General features: G+C 44.6%; 1 non-coding gene across 1 annotated transcript; it reads right to left on the bottom strand.

Moving 5' to 3' along the window:
- Positions 1-11,546: 11,546 nt before the first annotated feature.
- On the bottom strand, positions 11,547-11,740 carry LOC141415862 (U2 spliceosomal RNA). Its single transcript, XR_012440816.1, has one exon. It is a non-coding gene; the product is annotated as a U2 spliceosomal RNA (small nuclear RNA).
- Between the last annotated feature and the right edge of the window lie 7,634 nt (positions 11,741-19,374).

Raw genomic sequence — 19,374 nt, 5'->3', positions numbered from 1 at the left:
ACCCACGTGGTGTCTGTGGCCAGAATTGGACCCACATAATAATGGCTTAGATCAGGGAAGGGCCTTTCCCATTCCATGGTGCAATATCGTCATAACAGCAACAACAATACTCTACAGGCTGACGTAGGTACACAATGGGCGCCTTGCCTCTGCTGTCCCCGCACTCCTGTGCCTTGCAGAGGCATTCCCAAAACATGGCATGGCGATGTATGACTTATGTTAAGACCTTAGAGTGAGCGACCTGGAGTTGGCTGAACCCTAAAGGACTACGAGGTAGGCCCAGGTGGATGGTCTCTTCTTGGTTCCCTCTCCTTCTTTCACTTGTCTGCAAGAGAGGACTGTGTGGGTGGGCTTTCTTGTAGGGATACATCCTGTTCATCTTTCTAGAACTGTCTCTAGGTTGGATGTGACCATACTTTTGCAAGAAAGCACCTAACTTCAGGAGTGACTTACCTCAGTTAGTCCTGATAACACAGCACAAGCCAGCTTTCCAAGGGAAATACGATCCGATAGCCAGGGTACCCCCAAAGGGTCTCTCTGACCCAGCCCCAGGACTCAGTTTTAATTTTGAGAGGAAAATGACAATGCCCTTTAACTATATTTTGGGGTGGTCCAAAGCTGCAAGACCAAATGCAAATGAGCACATAGCTGGAGAGATTGCAGCTACATAGAAGGTTGTGAAGAAACAAGAGTATGAGTCTAGGAAGAGCACAGCAAGGAGGTGGATTTGAAATAGGGATGTCAAAGAAGCTGGTCTGGAGTGGCCCTGAGAAAAGGGTAGTGGTTGGAGAGAGGTGGGAGACGAGAAGCCACTTCTTCAAGTGCCATTTTGCATCTAATGGGTCACAGCCTGCACTAGAAGTACTTGCGGTACTTTTGATGGACTTAGTCCTTGTAGTAACCCTTGGAGGCAGGAGGAAATCCATGATCTCTGCAATTCCACATTCCTGAAAGCTCTGAATAAATGAAACCACTTTTGCAATTCATTTGGCAAAAGCCAATCTGAAATGACACAAATCTGTATTCTACTTAGGGTGAATATTCATACTTTTGTTGCAAAAATAGTAATGTGTTGATTTTTGGAGTGCTCGCCAGACTCCAGTGAGGAGTGAGGTGATACATAGGGTGTATATTTGTTACCTCTCTAAAATCTGAAACATTCTGAATTCTGAGTCACATCTGGCCTGACAAGCTTTAAGTAACGGATTGTGGACATGTATACATTCCCATTTTACTGGTGAGAACACTAAGACCTAGCAGGGGAAACAGGTGCACTAGGCCACAAAGGGACCAACTGGCACATTGCGGACTCCAGCCCTATTCTGTTTCAGACAAGGGACACTGTGTGATTCCATAAGCAGAGCACAATCTGAGCTTGGATAACCATGCTGTGGTCTGATGGAAAGAAGGTTACATGGGTCATTTATAACCTGCAGATACAAAGAGCAGCTATCTGTGAACAGACTCAGAAGGCAAAGAGACTGCCATACTCCCAAGAGATGTACATATCTCCAGAGCACTGGTACCTGTGCTCTGGATGGTGCCATGGTTTCAGCACAGTGGCTCTGAGTGCAAATCCAGAGATCCACTGCTTATTAGCAAGTTACTCTATTTTTGCAGGGGTCAATGCCTTCTGCAACGTGGAGATAGTTATAATATCTACTTTCTAGAGATGAAGCCAGCATTAAATATGTGCACGGGTTGTTAGCTTTGACTGTTACACCAGTTGCCCCTTATCCATGGGGGATACCCTGCCGCACATCAGTATGGATGCTTGAAATCATGAATAGCATAGGTCCCCATGCGTATACAGGATTCTTAAAGATGAACACACATACATACCTTAGAGAGGTTCAAACCTCAGTATAGACGTGATGAATATTCTTGTATTGCCAGTCTTGTTTTCAAGTAATTTAATTTTAAATAGAATGAATATGCCTAAGACTACTGAACTTAAAAAGAGTTAAAATGGCAAATTTTGCATTATTATATTTTACTGTGATTAAAAATTCACACAAAAAGCTGGCACAGATATTTTAGGGACCAGAATGCAGAAGCATGTGGATAAAATGCCTGAGATTTCAGGGAATTTCTAGCCCTTTGAGGTTAGTGGGAGGAGAGGATGTAGATTGAATGTGGGAAAGGTAAAGGTAGAATTCATGAATAAATTCTCCCAGAGGCCTTCACAGTCCTGAGCTTTATAAGTCAGAGCTCTACAAGTCTTCAGAGTTCAGATTCATTGACACACTCAGCCCATTTCAGGCTGATGCTGGCTATGGAGGCAGAGATAGATGTAAGTGTGACAAGGTTCCCCTGGCAAGGGGCAGGAACGTAATGTAAAGAGACATCAATGACAGCAGCAGAATGTGCTGAGCACTAGATAGTGTATTCAGAGCTCTGCAAAGCACTATCTCTGCAAAGGAGAGCAGGGAGTTGAGAAGGATGTCAGTCAAATAGCACCTGAACTTGACTGAGTGCAACTACACCACAGGTCCTCAAACTTAAGCACACATCAGAAACACCTGAACGGCCTGCGAAAACATACATCGCTCATCCCAGGGCCTAGTGTTTCTGATGCACCAAGTCTGGGGAGGTGTGAAGTGCTCCAAGAATTTCCATTTCTAAGTTCTCTGGTGATGATGCTTCACTAGCCCAGGGACCAACTTTGAGAACCACTGAGCTAGATCATGAAGAGGAGGAAGGACACCCTAAGAGGTGAGGGAAAGTATGTACAAAGACATGGAGTGGCCATCTGAGCAACAGGTACTCAGAGTGACGAGCAAATCAGCAAGACTCGAGAGCGTAGGCTGTCAGGTGCCAGATGATGAAGGACTTGTGTGCCAAGCTGAGGAATTTGGACTTGATCCTGGAAGAGAAGGGCAGCCAAAAGAGCTTCTTGTAGAAGGAAGAAGACAAACATACTAGCAGATCAGCAAGATCCCTTTGGAGGGCCAGTGAGTGGGGAGGAGAGAATGAGGTTGGCCCAACTAGCCTGTCAGATACAGAGACTTAATCTTAATCCTTTCAGGGCCCTGGCAGTGGGAAGCTGTCAGAAACCCCAGCAAGCAACTGGGGTTTCAACTGGAAAAAGTGCTTTATGTGTATCATCTAACATTACTAACAGCCTTGTGGCCAGATGTTGACAATGAAACTCAAGAGTTCAGGAACCTGACCAAGGTTAGGATGGGGGCAGATCCAAGCCAGAGCTGACACCAGTTCTCTTTCTGCTACTACGTGTTCCACAGCTTGGATTTTTTAGGAATTCACCTCATTCCTTCAGGGGTTTTGTGGCAATGTGTGTTGTCTATGTGCAGTGTGTGTGTGTGTGTGTGTGTGTTTTCAGGGTGTGTGTTATATGTGCACATCTGTGGTGGTGTGTGTGAGTGCTCAGTGTGGCTGGGGTGGGTGCTAGATGCTCTTACACCTGCCCCTCCACTCCTCTTCTGTGCCTCTTGTCACTGAAGGCAAAAGGGTCTCCTCTGAAATCTTCCTGGGGACAATGAGCCATGGAAGGAAGACTTTGGTGGGTCAGTGGTTCTTCCCATGGGGTAAGAGATCAGCCTGGGAGAAGGATGTCACCCTGCCCACTAGCTCCCTTGGCATAAATTCAAATAGCTCTCAGACACTCACAGTCAATGGGAGAGAGCATGAAGCCAGCCCTACAAAAACCCTAGGGACTTGGGAACAGTGGCAGGATCTTCCTTGCTAGGCAGATACACACACACACACACAACTCAGGTTTGAACTCAGGGTTTCATGTTCACAAAGCAGTCACTCAAGTTGTTTCCATAATGTAGTGGTTATCACGTTCCCCTCACCCAAAGCAGGCACTCTACCATTTGAGCCGTGCCTCCAGTCCATGTTGGTCTGGTTATTTTGTAGATGGGGTCTCGTGAACTTTTTGTCTGGGCTGGCCTTGAACCTTCATCTCAATTTCAGCCTTTCAAGTAGTATCACAGGTGTGAGCCACTGATGCCTGGCTCAGATAATTTTTTTTTTAAATGCACTTGAACTCCTCAGTTTGGGAGCAGTCACAGACAGAAATGTGGAGAAATGAAGGAGGAAGGCGGAAAAGAAAGGAGGGAGAGTAGGATGTGTTGACTTGGAGTCAGAAATGTTAGGTTCAGGAGTCCCAGCAGCACTTGCCTCTGTGTGACTTTGGGCAAATCTTTTCCCTTCTTGGGGTGTCAGTTTCCTCAACCAGTAAAATTGGGCGGGTAGATTATCTCACAGCTCCCTCCCAGCCTGTCACTTCCTGGACAAGTGCAACTTATCCAGGAAAATGTCAAACATTTCAAAGGACAAGCTTTATTGTGTGCCAGCTATCTTTTGTTACACTTCAGTTGGTCTTGCCTACATTTGTGTCCAGGGGATTTTCTATGAAGCACACATTTTCTAATTTTTCTAGCCATATTTCCTTATTTGTATAGTTGACTGTTGCCAAAACAGGGCACTGTTGTTTTAGGCAAATCTGTAGTCCCTTGACAACAGGAATATCCCGTTGACAGAAGCCTCCTTTTACAAGGTAGCAGCTGTTTGATATTTGTGTATGGCTCCATCAGAATGGACTTCTAGTAAGCAACCATTTTTTTCCCTAATAACATCATTTTCCTGAATGTAATCACAGAGAACTCCTTGACAAGTAAATATCCATGGTGATGATCCTATTAGCTGGTTCTTCTTTCAGTATTAGTTTTCGAGGGCTGCTTTAACAAAATACTACCAAACAGAGTGTCTTAAATAACAGAAATGGATTGTCCCATAGTTCTGGAGGGTAGCTGTCTTAAGATTAAGGCGTTAGCAGTGGGGGAGGGAGGGCTGAGGGAGTCATGCCTCTGCCATAGCTGCAGGGGCCTTGCTGGTGATCTTCAGTCTTCCTTGGCTTGTAAAACATGGCTCAGTGTCTGCCTTCATCTCCACGGGGCGTTCTCCCTGTGTGCCTCTCTGAGCCCCAAATTTTACTTCTTTCCTTTCTTCCTTCCTTCCTTCCTTCCTTCCTTCCTTCCTTCCTTCCTTCCTTCCTTCCTTCCTTCCTTCCTTCCTTCCTTCCTTCCTTCCTTTCTTTCTTTCTTTCTCTCTTTCTTTCTTATCATGTATCTACTGGTACTGGGGATTGAACCCAGGGCCTCATGCATGTTAGGCAAGCACTGCTTGAGCCACACCCCCAGCCCATATTTTTTTGAGGGGAGCAGTACTGGGGCTTGAACTGAGGGCCTCCTAGTGCTTGCTAGGCAGGCACTCTACCACTTCAGTCATATACTCAGCTTTTTCTTTTCTTTTTGAGATGGGGGATCTCAGTATTTTCACCCAGGCTGACCTCAAATTCACACTTCTCCTACCTCTGCTTCCAAGGTAGCTGGGATTATAAGCATGAACACCATGCCTGGCTTCAAATTTCCCAGTCATATGGGATTAGAGTAGATGTAGCTTATTACATCTACAATCATCTGATTTCCAAAGAAGGTCACATCCTTATGTACTAAAGTCAGGAAAAATTCAATGTGAATTTGTTGGGGACATGAAATCTCACACCTTTCTCCATCAGCCTTTCTATGAGGCGTGCAGTGCGACCTTGGGGCTTGAGGAAGTTCTTAGAGTGTGGCTCTGGATTCAGCATCAACATGGGGCTCCCCTGTTCTTTAATAGAGTGGGCTCTTCTCTCATCCGAGATGGACAGTAGCACTAAGAGGTGGATCAAGAAGAGAAAGACAGACTGCCTGAATCAGAGGAGTCCATTAGGCCTGGATTTGAACTCCCAGACAGACAAAATGTGAGTGATGGTCCTTTAGAGGTTATGCCAAAAGAAGATGAAAACGCCTCCAAATTCCTAGCCAAGAGGGATAGCTAATTAGATAGAATATACCCCTTTGTTAACCTGCCTTCTCCAGCAATTGGATGAGATAAAAGCTCCTTATACATAGTGTACAGGATTTGAGGGGAGGAGGGAGTGGCATCATACATGTGGTTTTAGGAGTACAAAGGTTACCTTTCTCTACTTGGTGAAAAACCTTTAGGAGACACAGGGAAGCCAGAAGTGCATTCATTTGCTTAGTAAGTCATTGTTGTGCATCCACTATGTGTCATATGTATGCCAGCCAGAAAAGAGTTGAGCCCATGATATCTGAAGTGGCATAGCAGGACACAGGAGTGACAGCCATGCAGATGGTCATAGACTTCCAATTATCAGCAGAGTGACTATAGTGCACCCAGTGACCCTTGTCTGTGTTCTCACAGCCCCACAGGCGGCTCCCACTGTGGCTGAGGGTGGTAGACACACCAAGGCAGCTCTGATTCCAGGAGATACAGAGCTCTTCTGATAGGTGACATCAGTTGGAGTTCTCACAACAAACTGGATGAATCTCCCTTAGACAGAGTGGGCATTGAGGATGCTGCTCTCCAGGCTCTGTCCTTCTCCCCTTTCACTCAGGGTTGATCTTGCATCCACCCTGGGTCTGCCTCCTGTGACAGCCATATAGACAACTCTATTCCTTTCCCAGCCCTAGAGCTGTGCCAGCTTCCCACGGCTCCCTATTGGTTTTCCCTCACAAGCATTGATCGTAATAAAATTCCTACATGTTGAACCTTGTCTTAGTCCCTGAGGTTTAGAGGATCTGGAATAACACAAGAGGTGACCCAGGCTTAACACCTTCAAAACCACGATGAAAGTCAGATGCAGTGGTGCTGCCTATTGTCCCTGTTAACTCTCAGCTACTCAGGAAGCTGAGGCAGAAGAATCACTTGAGCCCATGAATTCAAATACAGCCTGGACAGCATAGTGAGACTCTGTCTAAAAAAAAAAAAAATAGCAGTTGGACACCAGTGGCTCATGCCTGAAATCCTAGCTACTCAGGAGGCAGAGATCAGGAGGATCATGGTTCCAAGCCAGCCTGGGAAAATAATTTGCAAGACCCTGTCTTGAAAAAAAAAAAACATTACAAAGAAAGGGGCTGGTGGACTGGCTCAAGGTGTAGGCCCTGAGTTCAAATCCCAGTACTGCAAAAAAAAAAAAAAAGAATAGCAAATTCAAGGCCAGCCTGGGCTACATCACAAAAATAGAAAATGTCAAGTGTTACTGAAGACGTGGAAACTTGGGATGCTTATGCATTGGTGGTGGTGCAGCTAGTGGAAAATCATATGGGAACTTCTCAAAATAGAAAGACTATGACCCAGCAATTCCACTTGTGTTTCTACATCTGCATTGAAAGACTCATCACAAGTAGATATTTGTACACCCGTGTTCATACAGCATTATTCACAGTAACTAAAAAGTGGGAGCAACCCACAGAACTGATGAATGACTAAAAAAACATGGGATATACTCAAGGAAGGTAGGCAGCATACAAGGGAGACACCTGCACACCCAAGTTTATAGCAGCACTGTTCACAGTAGCTAAGCTATGGAATCAGCCCAGGGGCCCAATGGCCAATGAATGAATAAAGAAAATGTGGGACATACATGAAGGAATATAAGTCAACACACAGTAGAGATGCCTGCACAGTCATGTTTACTGCAGCACTAAGCACAAGAGCCAAACTATGAATCAGCCTAAGTGCCCATCCACAGATGAATGGATTTAAAAAAAGGTGGTACATATACAGAATGGAATATTAGTCAGCAATGAAGGAGAATGAAATTATGTCATTTTCAGGAAAATGGATGGATTTGGAGATCATTTTGTTGAGTGAGATAAGCCAAGCTCAGAAAGACAAATATCCTATTTTCCCTCATACACAGAATGTAGACATAATAAAATAGTAAAGATGATAATACAATAGTAAAGAAGATTATAGAACAGGGACTGTTTGGGGGAACCAGCAGAGGGGGAGACGGAAGGGAGAGGGTGATGGTGGTGAATTTCATCAAAGTACATTATAAGCTTATGTATGAAAGTAGCATAATGAAACCCAATAAAAACTGCTTAAAAGGAGGAGGGAGGAGAAACGGGGTTAAGAAAGAGAAATATAGTCTGGCACTGGTGGCTCACGTCTATAATCCTAGCTGCTCAAGAGGCAGAGAGCAGGAGGATCATGGTTCAATGCCAGCCCAGGCAAATAGCTCGTGAGACCCTATCTCGGAAAAACCCTTCACAAAAAAGGGCTGGTGGAGTGGCTCATGGTGTAGGCCCTGAGTTCAAATCCCAGTACCGCACACACACACAAAAAAAGGTATAACGTAGACAGGCTGAATTTGATCACAGTACATTTTTTGCAGGTATGTAAAGATTATATGAAACCACTTTGTGTAATTAACTTATGCTAATAATTTTTTAAAAGAAAAAAATTTAAAGAGTAGGATATACATATAATGGAATATTATTCTGCTTTAAAAAGGAAAGAAGGACTGGAGGTGTGGCTCAAGTGGTAGGACACCTGCTTTGCAAGCACAAAACCTTGAGTTCAAACCCCAGTCCCACCAAAAAAAAAAAATGTTAAAAAGGAAAGAAATTCCAACACATACTATAACTAGATAAACCTAATTTCACTTAGTGAAATAGCTCATAAAAATACATAAAAATGCAAAGACATGTGATTTCATTTATTTGAGGTACCAAGAACAGTCAAGTTCATGGGGACAGGAAGTATTGTGATGGCTACTGGGGACTGGCAAGAGAGGATAGTGGGGAGTTAGTATGGAATGTGTACAGTTTCGGTTGAGGTTGATGACAGTTACAGAGATGGATGGTGGTGACATGAATGCACTTAATATCACAGAACTATACACTTAAAATGTTTAAAGAGACCCATATGTGGTGCACACCTATAATCCCAGCACTCAGGAGGCTGAGGCATGAGGATTGTGAGTTCAAAGCCAGCCTGGGCTACATAGTGAGACTCTCTCTCAAACAAACAAGCAATAAAACTATTGCCTCCTGGAGAGTGGCCAACTTGGAAGTTGGAACCAAGAGTCAATATGGTATAGTACATGAGGTCAAAGGAGACAGGCTGTGGTGGAGTGACGGGATGAGAGCTTCTCCAGGTGGGCCAAGGAGGCACTGCTGGCTGCTGGATGTCTTCTGTGTTGCATTCGCTTAGTGCCTGCTTACACTTCTCCTGAAGCCGGGAGCTCCCTCCCTCTTCTCAGCCATGGAATGGTGCTGACTTGCTCAGGGTTCCTCTAGATAGGATCAGTCTTTGGTATTCCCCTTGAGGCCAGGAAGGACAAGCTCGTTCTGCTTCCCATTCCCACCCACTCACATGCCAGCACTCCCTCATCTAGCTTCACCCAAAAGGATGCCATTTGCGAGAGACTAGGAGCACACAACAGAACCCCGAGGGGAGCCCCTCTCTACCTCTTTTGAAAACTTCTTGGGGCACCTGGATGAAAAGCCAGAGAGCAGATGTTTCTTCTTCCAAAGATCCAAATGATCCGTTGAGCACCTTAAACCCTGATCTGATCACTGTAGAGATGGTCTTCACTCACACCTCATGTCAAGAAGATTCACCACAGTTGGCAGTGAACTGGAAAATGTGTTGATGGTGTTGGCTTATTACTTCATGAGCTTGCTTTTTAGGCAAGAAAAAGACAAGCAAGACCTGTTGTAAGAGTTCCCCTAAATGAATTTTTTTTCCCCAGTACTGGGGATTGAATCCAGAGCGTCTCGCTTGCTAAGCAAGTTCTCTGTCACTTGAGTCATACCCAACAGCCCTTTGCTTTGATGTATGTATACATGGAGTACGGGGGGTTGAATCCAGGGCCTTGTGCTTGCTAGGCAGGTGTTGTACCACTTCAGGTTACTTTGGAAGGGTCTCGAGCTTTTTTCCTGGATCAGTCTCAGATCGCAATCCTACATATGCCTCCACATAGCTGGCACTATGGGCATTTGCCATGATGTCCAGTTTGTTTGTTGAGGTAGGGTCTTGTTTTGCCCAGGCTGGCCTTGAACCTGGATCCTCCGTGTATCTACTTTCAGAGTAGCTCAGATTACCGTTGTTAACTACCACGCCCAGCCCATTTTGCTGTTTTTTTTGTTGTTTGTTTTGAGATAGGATCTTGCTAATTTTGCCCAGGCTGGCCCTGAACTTACAATCCTTCTGCCTCTGCTCCTGAGAAGCTGGGATTATAGGTGATCATTTAAATACTTCCTTTGCTCCTTACCTCCAACCATACCAGATGCTTTTCCATCTGAGAGTTTTTATTTTCAAAGAGATAGAATACAGACCCAGGCACAAATCAAGATGACTTAGCCAATTATCCAGCCGACAGAAAAAGAGAGCATGCTTTCTGATTGTAGCACTTTCTTCTTGGCCTCTCATCTTCAAGCTGCGGTTAATGGAAATAGGCAGGGCTTTGAGCCTGTCACACACCTAGGTTCAAATCCCAGCTTGCCCATTTACCCTAGGCAAACCATGTAATTGCCCTGTGCCTCAGTTTCTTTATTTGTAAGTTGGAGATGAAAGCGGTGACTCTTGTATAAGGGTGTAAGTATTTTAGCAGCTGGAAATCACTGCACATTTTCTATGGGCAGACATTGTGCTAAGTCCTTTAAACACATTGACTTATTTAATCCTCAATCCAGGATGATCTCATACCAGAGCATATGATCCCAACCACAGTGTGATATTGCATTTTATTAATTGAGGAATGCTTGCAAAAGAGGTAACCTGGCCTCAGTAAACATTCAATATGTTGGAGCATTTTCCCTCGGTTTTAGGGATGTAGACCCATGGTTCAGAGAGGTGAAAAACTCTCTAAAATCACAATGCCAGGAGAAGATAGGGTTGGGGCTCAGCACTGGATTTTCCTTTTCAAGCCCGCACGCAGTGTGTGGAGGTTCAAAAGAGACTGGCTGTCCAGCAGGGAGGTGGGCTTTGAGCCACACATAGAAAGAAGAGGAGAAGGAAGCAGGGCAGGGCCAGCATAGGCAAAGCACTAGAGACAGGAAGGACAGGTGAGTCTGGGCATTGGGAATGGCGCACAGAGGGGGCATGTGGCCAGAACTGTGGAACAGGACTCGAGACCACGTTGGGCCAGGTCACAGCCAGCCAAGAATACACTCTAGCCTCTCAACATTCACAAACCTGGCAACTCAGCAATGAACTTCCTCATATATACCCTGGATGCAGCAGGAGATACACACAAGAATGTGAATCACATTGTAGAAGCTAGAAATAAGAATAATGTCTATTGCTGGGCACCAGTGGCTACTCGGGAGGCAGAGATCAGAAGGATCGCCATTTCAGGGCTAGCTCAAGCAAAAAAAAAAAAAAAAAAAAAAAAAAATGCAAGACCCTATCTCAAAATACATGCCCAACGCAAGAAAGGACTGGAGGAGTCACTCAAGTGGTATAGTGTCTGCTCAGTGAGTGTGAGGCCCTGAGTTCAAGCCCTAGTACCACCACCAAAAAGAAAAAAGAATAAGTAACTAGTAATTATAGTCTAGTCACACAATGGAATACAATATAGAATTGAACTTGAGTGAAATAAAGTCACATGGAATTAATGGATAATGAAAGCAAACCATACACAATGGAACATTACTCAGCCTTATAAAAGGAAATCTTATCATTTGTGACACCATGGATACACCTGGAAAACATTTTTTTTTTTTTAGTGCACTGTTCCTAGAAGTACCAAAATACCAGGTCGATATGTGGAATGGATGGAGCAACCTCCTATTCCATATCCTAGTTCCAAAAATCCATCTAATATTTTGTTCTCGGCTAGAGAATGTATCAGATGTTAAACTGGTAAGAACAGATACTACTACACTTGATCTTGGCTGAAAGGCCAAGAAGTGATGGAAAACATGTTAAATGAAATAAACTAGGTACAGAAAGACAGTACTTCATGATGCCATTGCTATGAGGAAACAGAGTTGGCTGGGGAGGGAGCTCAGTAGTAGAGCACTTGCCTCACACGAGCAAGGCCCTCAGTTCAACCCCCAGCACTGCAAATAAATAAATAAATAAAATTAAGAGTAAAGTAAAGAGTAAAGTCATAAAAGCAGAGAGTAGAGCGGTGGTTAGCAGGGGATGGCAAAGTGAGGAACTGTTGCTCACTGTGTGAGGTAAAAAGAGTTTAGAGATCTGCTATTTATAAAAGTGTCCCTAGTCAGTGATAGGGCACTTTAAGGTATGGTGAGAGGGCAGAGCTTGTATTAAGTGTTCTTACCACAGGAAGGAAATAAAAGAAGGATGAGGGCCTGGCTCAAGTGGTAGAGCACCTGCTTAGCAAGCGTGAGGCCCTGGGTTCAATCCCCAGTACCACCAAAAAAGTAAAAAAGAATGCAAGGAAATATGTGGGCACATTTCCTGTAAAGGTTGTGGCCATAGTGTCACGAGGTGCATGTGTAGGTCCTAACTCATCAAGATGTATACATTAAACCTGTGTGTTTCTTAACACACCAATCATACCTTCAACAGAGCTTAAGAAAGGATTAGTGTAAAGTTCAAAATAATAGCTTGTTTTCTTACAGGAAAATTTGAAGGAAATACTGATCAGAAGCTTCTAGATGGTGACCACTGATGGGATGTGTGGGGTCACTAGGGATTTTAGGGAAGTCTCACCCAGGTGGCTGCAGCTGTACTAGACATGTTCTGATACTTGACAGGATGGTGGTTCATGGGTATTCTTTAATTATATATCTTAACTTATATATAGAACATATATATTTTCTGTACATCAACTATTTCCTCCTAATACTAATGGCAATTTTAGAAAGAAATGCAGAAATAAACTTAGCAGAAATGCCCAAATAAGTTTAGCAAGATCTAAATTATAGCCACTTGAGCCCAGGCTATATAGTGAATTCCGGGTCAGCCTGGGTTACATATAGAGAGTCTGTCTCAAAAAAGAGTCAGGTGTGTTGGCATAGGTCTGTAATCCCAGCACTCAGAAGGCTGAGGCAGGAGGATCACCAGTTCAAGACCAGTCTGGGCTAATTAGTTCAAGGCCAGCCTGTGATACATGGATAGCAAGACCCTGTCTTAAAAAAAAAGGAAAAGAAAAAAAAAATAGAGCCATTTGTAACCCTTGAGGACACAAGGTTTCAGGGCAATGGGCTGTCCCCAGCACTCTTAATGTAGATACCTAGTACCACCGTTCTAATCTTTCATTCACTCAGCATCCACACTCTGAGTCTCTGCTCTGTGCCAGGGACTTGGAGAAAAAGAAGAGTTAGTCATTGCTGTAGAGTAGTAGCTCAGAGAGTTGAGAGGTCGTGAAATACAGGGATGCAGAAAGACCAGGCAGAGCAAAGTCATGGAATCAGGTCCTGCCTTTTCTGAGCACCAAATGGCTGCAAAGGGGCCACAGTTGACAAGGACCTGGCTGGTTTCACCCTGGTTCTCTGATATCCTCTTCCCTGCAGGTTTTCTTGTCACTCTGCTACCACTCTGCCAACTTGCTGTCTGTGACTGTTTGCAATCTGACTTCCTAACCCCAGTGGCTTGCACAGGACTTGGAAAGTTGGAGTTTGTTGACTGTCTGAGGCTGTCTGTGTCTCCACATGTTGACCTCATGTCTTTGAGCACTGTGCTCCACTCTAGAGGTGATGCTGGGAAATCCAAGACAGCTCACACCCTCAAAGGGGACTTACATTGTAATTGTGCTAGGCCAATCCTCTCCCCAAACTTAGGCCCAAACTTCCTGGAACAAAGATATTATATAACTCTTGTGGATCACGCTTGAAGTTAATAAGGATGATTAATAAAGTACAATTTTTATAGCTTTATCTTAAAATAGCCTCATGTCACGTGTCTTACAGTGAGCTTGTCCCACTCCCTAGATTTGGGGGCTAAGTCTAGGATTTTCTGCACCATTCTATGTGTCGCTAAGTACTGGTCCTAGCACTTACTCACTTGTAGGTTCTCCCTGCTCCAGTGAATATGAGGGCAGAGACACATCCATGTTACCAGCTCCTGTCGCAAGAGAGCAGCTCAAGCAAGTGCTGTTGGATGTTTGTAAGCAAGAAACCCTTTCTGGCTTTGGATCTTATATCATTTCCCCTCCTAAGATCAGAGCCCTAACATCTCTGAACTGCTTGTGAGTGCTGGATCTCAAAGCAGCTTGGGGAGACCTGAAAGTCACATTCTGTAGACAGGGTGTGTGCGTGTACACGTATGTGTAGATGCACGACACGCAATCTGGTTATTCTGGTTGCACAGCATCGCACTGAAAACCCCAGAGCACCAGGCTGTCCTCATTTAGGAATTTGAAAACAACAATCTCATCCACTCATTCAGAAGTGCTTGATGGCTTTCAAATTGCTTCTACAGCCACTCGCTCAGGTCCCAACTCCGGCCACCTTGGGAGCTTGATATTCTCCCCCCTTTCCACTCTACAGATGGGAAATTGACACTCAATAGGAAAACTGATTTGGCCAAACTGAAACAGAACCAGGTCTCCCAGGCCCAAAGGCAGAGACTTTCTGGCACCTAGCAGCAGGTTGGTGCACAAGGCTGCACGGGGCTTGGTGTCTGTCCAGGGAGCACGTAGAGATGAAGCTGAATGACTGTCATGTCCTGACTTGTTGCTGAGACTCAGTGCCGGTCCGAAGCTCATTCCCCAGGATGGGCTGAACTGGAAACGTGAACTTCACCATGAAAAGCTGTGCTTGTCTCGGGGTTTCAATGACTGAAGCTGCTCACAGCCTCTACACAGCTAGGCGGTCTTACTTCATGTTAACTTAGCTCTGTGTCCTGCCTCCAGGAACTCACAAGGGAGACACTTGGCCCAGGATGGACTAGATGTGGAGTGTGGGTGACAGAAATATCTGGAACAATGAATGACTGAGCTGGATTTTCAAGGATGAGTGGGCATTAGCTGGGCAAGGGGATCTGCTGAATAAAAAGAGAGGCCAGGCAAGGAGGAGGGCATTAAACCAGCAGGGAGCTTGCGCACGGGGTTTTGGGGCAGGTAGCCCAGACCATGTTTACACGTGTGAGTAAATGTAAAAACGTTAAAAAAAAAGGAGCGTGAGCAAAGACACACTTCATGTCTATACACACCACCTCCCTGATTTTTACTACACATGACTACCACCTGCATAATATTTATATAGTATTTTATTGGACTGTCTGTAAGATTTAAATACATTCATTTAAAAGGGACACAGTATATCATGGGTTTGCTTGCTAGTTTCTATTTTCCTAATATACATTAAATACCTATCAAGTGAAAAATGGTCATGCTTTTCTCCCTGTAAGATTATCTGGTATATCCAGACAGAATGGGTACCACACTTGGGAGTCCAGGAACAAAGGGGTGACTATGACGAAGAGCACCGGGGGCACGCTCTGCTGAGAGAGCAACTGTGAGGCAGAGAGAGTCGCGATGTGTGGATAGAGGATGGATGTGGCCTGAACTTGAAGAGGCTTGTATGCTGGCTCAGGAGCTGGGTCAGGATCATCTCAGAGTTAGAAATGGAGAACCACGGAGAGGCTGTGTTATAAGCAACGCATGAAGCAAGGGAAAGTTCTCATTTTAAAAGTAACCATGAAGCGGGGTGCTGGTGGCTCATGCCTGTAATCCTAGCTACTCAGGAGGCAGAAAGCAGGAGGACTGCAGTCCAAGGTTAGCCCAGAGCAATGGTTCGTGAGATCCCACCTCAAAAAGGCTCATCACAAAAAAAAGGCTGGTGGAGTGGCTCAAGTGGTAGAGCATCTGCCTAAGCAAATATGAGGCCCTGAGTTCAAGCCCCAGTACTGGCATAAAAAAAAAAAAAAAGTAACCATGATGGCTGGGATGCAACTCAATGTTAGGGTGCTTGAGCAGCAATTGTGAGGCTCTGAGTTCAATCCCCAGCCCACTAAAAAAAAATTAAAAATCAAAGTAACCGTGAACCTCAATTCTCAGGAAATCTTGAGCAAGCAGAACTCCAACAGAGAACGAGCCTTAGAGTGAGGGAGAACGTCTCCCTGACAGTTAAAAGTCCTCTTGTTGCCTCCAGCATTCTGTCTGTAAACTGGACATGTGCCAGAACCCTGAGCAGGACCAGGAGGTTGAAGGCCACAGGTGCCCTGGCCCACTTCCCTCTAGATGAAGGTTTCTCAACCTTGGCACCATTCCTATCTTGAGCCCAATACTGCTGAGGTCACCATTCTTCATGACACAGGATGTTTAGCAGCAACCCTGGCCTCTGCCAGTAACATCCTCCCAGTTATGACAACCAAAATAAAATCTCCAGAAATTGCCACATGTCCCCTGGAGGAGGAGATGTCACCCAGACTTGTCTTTGGAGAGGTGGAGTGAGTCTCAGGTGGCTTTGGTAGTTTAGGCTGAACTCATGGGAACAGAAAGCATCCTATGAAGGAGCCAATGGCTCCCAGTTTCAGAACCCTAGGTAGGAAAGGTATCAGTGATGAAGGAGATTTTGTCACTATCTTTGTCATTGAAAGGGTCACTCATTGATTGCCTAATACCCATCAACTATTGGCGTCCTCACTGATGCTCAGGGAAGAATATCCCCAAAGAGGGTCACATGCCCCCAGCACTCAAAAGCATTACCTCATGCCACTCTGCATGGGCCTGCCTTCCATGCGAAGGCAGCCAGCAGGAGGAGAAAAGGCCTTTGTTTTGGTCTTAGAGCAAGTATGGGAACATTCAGAAGGATTGCCCAGCATGGCGGCAGATTCACACACACTTTCCAGGTCTTAGAACCTGGTCGACCTGTTCTTTGACTCATAAAAATAATTATAGTAAAACATCACTGAGCACCTACTGTGTACCATTGCACACACTTATCTAATCCTCACAACAATCCATTATCCATTTTATTACATGAGGAAACTGAAGTTCTGGGAGATTGGGCAACTCCTACAACATTGCCCAGCCATTAAGTGGAACAGCCAATTAAAAGTGTAGACGGCAGACGTTAACCAAGGACTACCTGATTCCAAGCCCTTGTGTTTTTCTTGTATCAGGCTCTTAGTTCTTCCTGGTGGTACTGGGAGAAAGGCAGACAACAACATAAGTGTTAAGGTTCTGAAGAACCCTAGCTCCTTAACTATTGTTTTGGGTGCCAGAGTTTCAACCACATACACATAAAACTGGAGAATGCTACCTCTCATGTTCTTAACCCTGTAAAATAAAGTTCAAATACAAAAAGCCGCACAAATGTATAGCTTAGTGAATTGTCACGAGGCACACATCCTTTTAACTACTATCCCACTCAAGAACACTGCCAGCCACCCTAGAGGCCATCCACAGGCATCATCTGGGTCATAGGCTTAACGCTTCCTGCAAAAGTGCCAGTTCTTACTTTCAGAGTACAGTACTCTGTTTCTTGCATTTATCATCCAGTTAGGCATATTCAAATTTTTTCTTTTTTAGAAATCTGATAAATTTCTTAAGTCTGTTTAGTCTGTGGTTTTCTGCTTCATTCCTTTCCTTTCCATGTATTTATTTTATGTTTTAATTGTATGTATTTGAGATTGATGATCTGATGTTTTGGTATACACATATACAATGAAATGATCACTATAGTCAATCAAACTGTTCTATTGTCACCTTCCATAGTTACCCTTCATGTATGTGGTAAGAAGACCTAAAATTTACTCTCTTGGAAAATTTTCAGAATATAATACAATATTATTACTGACAGCCCTCATACTCTATGTTCGGTCCCTAGACTGTGTTTTTCACCATTTTAGCCATCTTTGATTTATAATCTTTGGTATACTTCTCCATCTCCCTTTTCCCTTCTGCAACCACCATTCTACTCTCTGTTTCTTAGTATTTGATTTTTTAGATTCCATACACAAATGAGATCATACAATCTTGTTTTCTTGCAGTGCTGGGGAATGAGATTTTGCCATCTTTATCTTTCTGTCTTTATTTCACTTGCATGTGCTCCAGGTTCACCCCTGCAGCCATCCCTCTGCTGGGTACATCCCTGAGGAATGTGAAAGCAGCACTGCATGGAGATATGTGAGCTCCCATGTTCATTGAAGCATTCTCCAAAATAGCCAAGCTGTGTAGACAACCTAAGTGCCAGTGACGAATGGATGAAGGAATTATATCCAGCAGAATGCCATTCAGACTTAAAAAAAAATGTGTGTGTGGCAGGGGATTCTTCCACTCACCACAGTGTGGCTGCACCTGGGCCATGTCTTCCATTTCTGCAGGGTGACCTTGCAGAAATCTTATAAGGAGACACTTTCCCTCACTTGTTAGTTGGTTGCCCAGAGGTATAGTTCATCTATCACATCTGGTTGTTGATGAAGAAAAAGATGCCTTTTTATACAACAGATTGACTTCTCTCTCTCTCTGTGTCCTCATATTTCCCATCTCCCCCATGTCAATTTCTTCCTTTGTATCTTCAGATTCGGCCTCCTTTTCCATGACCTCAATCTCTCTCATCTGAGATCAATGCTCCTTCAAGCAGCCTGTGTTTTGACTGCTCTGGCTCTCACGTGCCTTTCACAGGGTGCTTTGGAAAGGCGCTTTCTATCCTCACTACCGAACTTCTTTACCTGTTCTCCTTCTGTGGCTGCCTGGTGCCTGGCTTCCACCTCCACCCTCCAGGGAACCTGCTCTGGCATGCTCACCTCAATCTCTATCCAGCTAAGTTCACATGAACGGAGTTTGGCCATGGGGACCCTTCACCAACCGAGGGGCCCGGTCAGGTACTGAGACAGGACCCTACATCATGAGTAAGCTCAGACTTAGGCTTTTGGCTCATTTTTGAATGAGAGTGTAGATATAGTCAATGCAGTTGTAATACTGTGTTCAGAGCATTGATTCATTAAGTATAATAGTTATCCCCTTCTTTTAGAACTTCTTGAATTTTGTTTTGGGGACAGGGTCTCACTACGTAGCCCAGGCCAGCCTCAAACTCATGATTCCCTCTTCCTCAGCCTCCTGAGTGCTGAGATTACAGGTGTGACTCACTACAGCCAGCTTCATTTTGGTTTTTCTTTTTACGGTACTAGAGTTTGAACTCAGGGGCTTCACCTTGAGCCACTCTGCCAGCCCTTTTTTTTTTTAAGGGTTTTTTCAAGGATCTCTTGAACTGTTTGCCTGGGTTTGTTTTGAACCAAATTCCTCCTGATCTCTGCCTCCTGAGTAGCTAGGATTACAGGCCTGAACCACTGATGCCTGGCTCAGCTTCATTTTTAAAAAAATAAACCAGTTCTTTAGCTTTTAAACCAGTGAGACTCTGGCCTCACTCAGTCTGTATTATTGTTTAGATCTGGAATATCCCCCATAGGCCCAGGTGACAGAGGGTTTGTCCTGAGGTTGACATTAACAGGAGGTGCTGGGACCTTGAAGAGACAGGGCCTAGTGGGAGGTCTAGGTCACTGAGGGTGTACTCATGAAGGGGAGAGTGCGACTCCACCCTTTCCTCTGTCTTTGCTTCTTAGCCATGTGAGGTAAGAAGACTGCTCTACCAAGTGCTCCCCACCATGACATGCTTCCTTGCCACAGGCCCA

The sequence above is a fragment of the Castor canadensis genome, chromosome 13, assembly GCF_047511655.1.
Source record: "Castor canadensis chromosome 13, mCasCan1.hap1v2, whole genome shotgun sequence".
Taxonomy (NCBI): Eukaryota; Metazoa; Chordata; class Mammalia; order Rodentia; family Castoridae; genus Castor; species Castor canadensis.
This window is presented reverse-complemented; position numbering and strand designations above follow the sequence as displayed.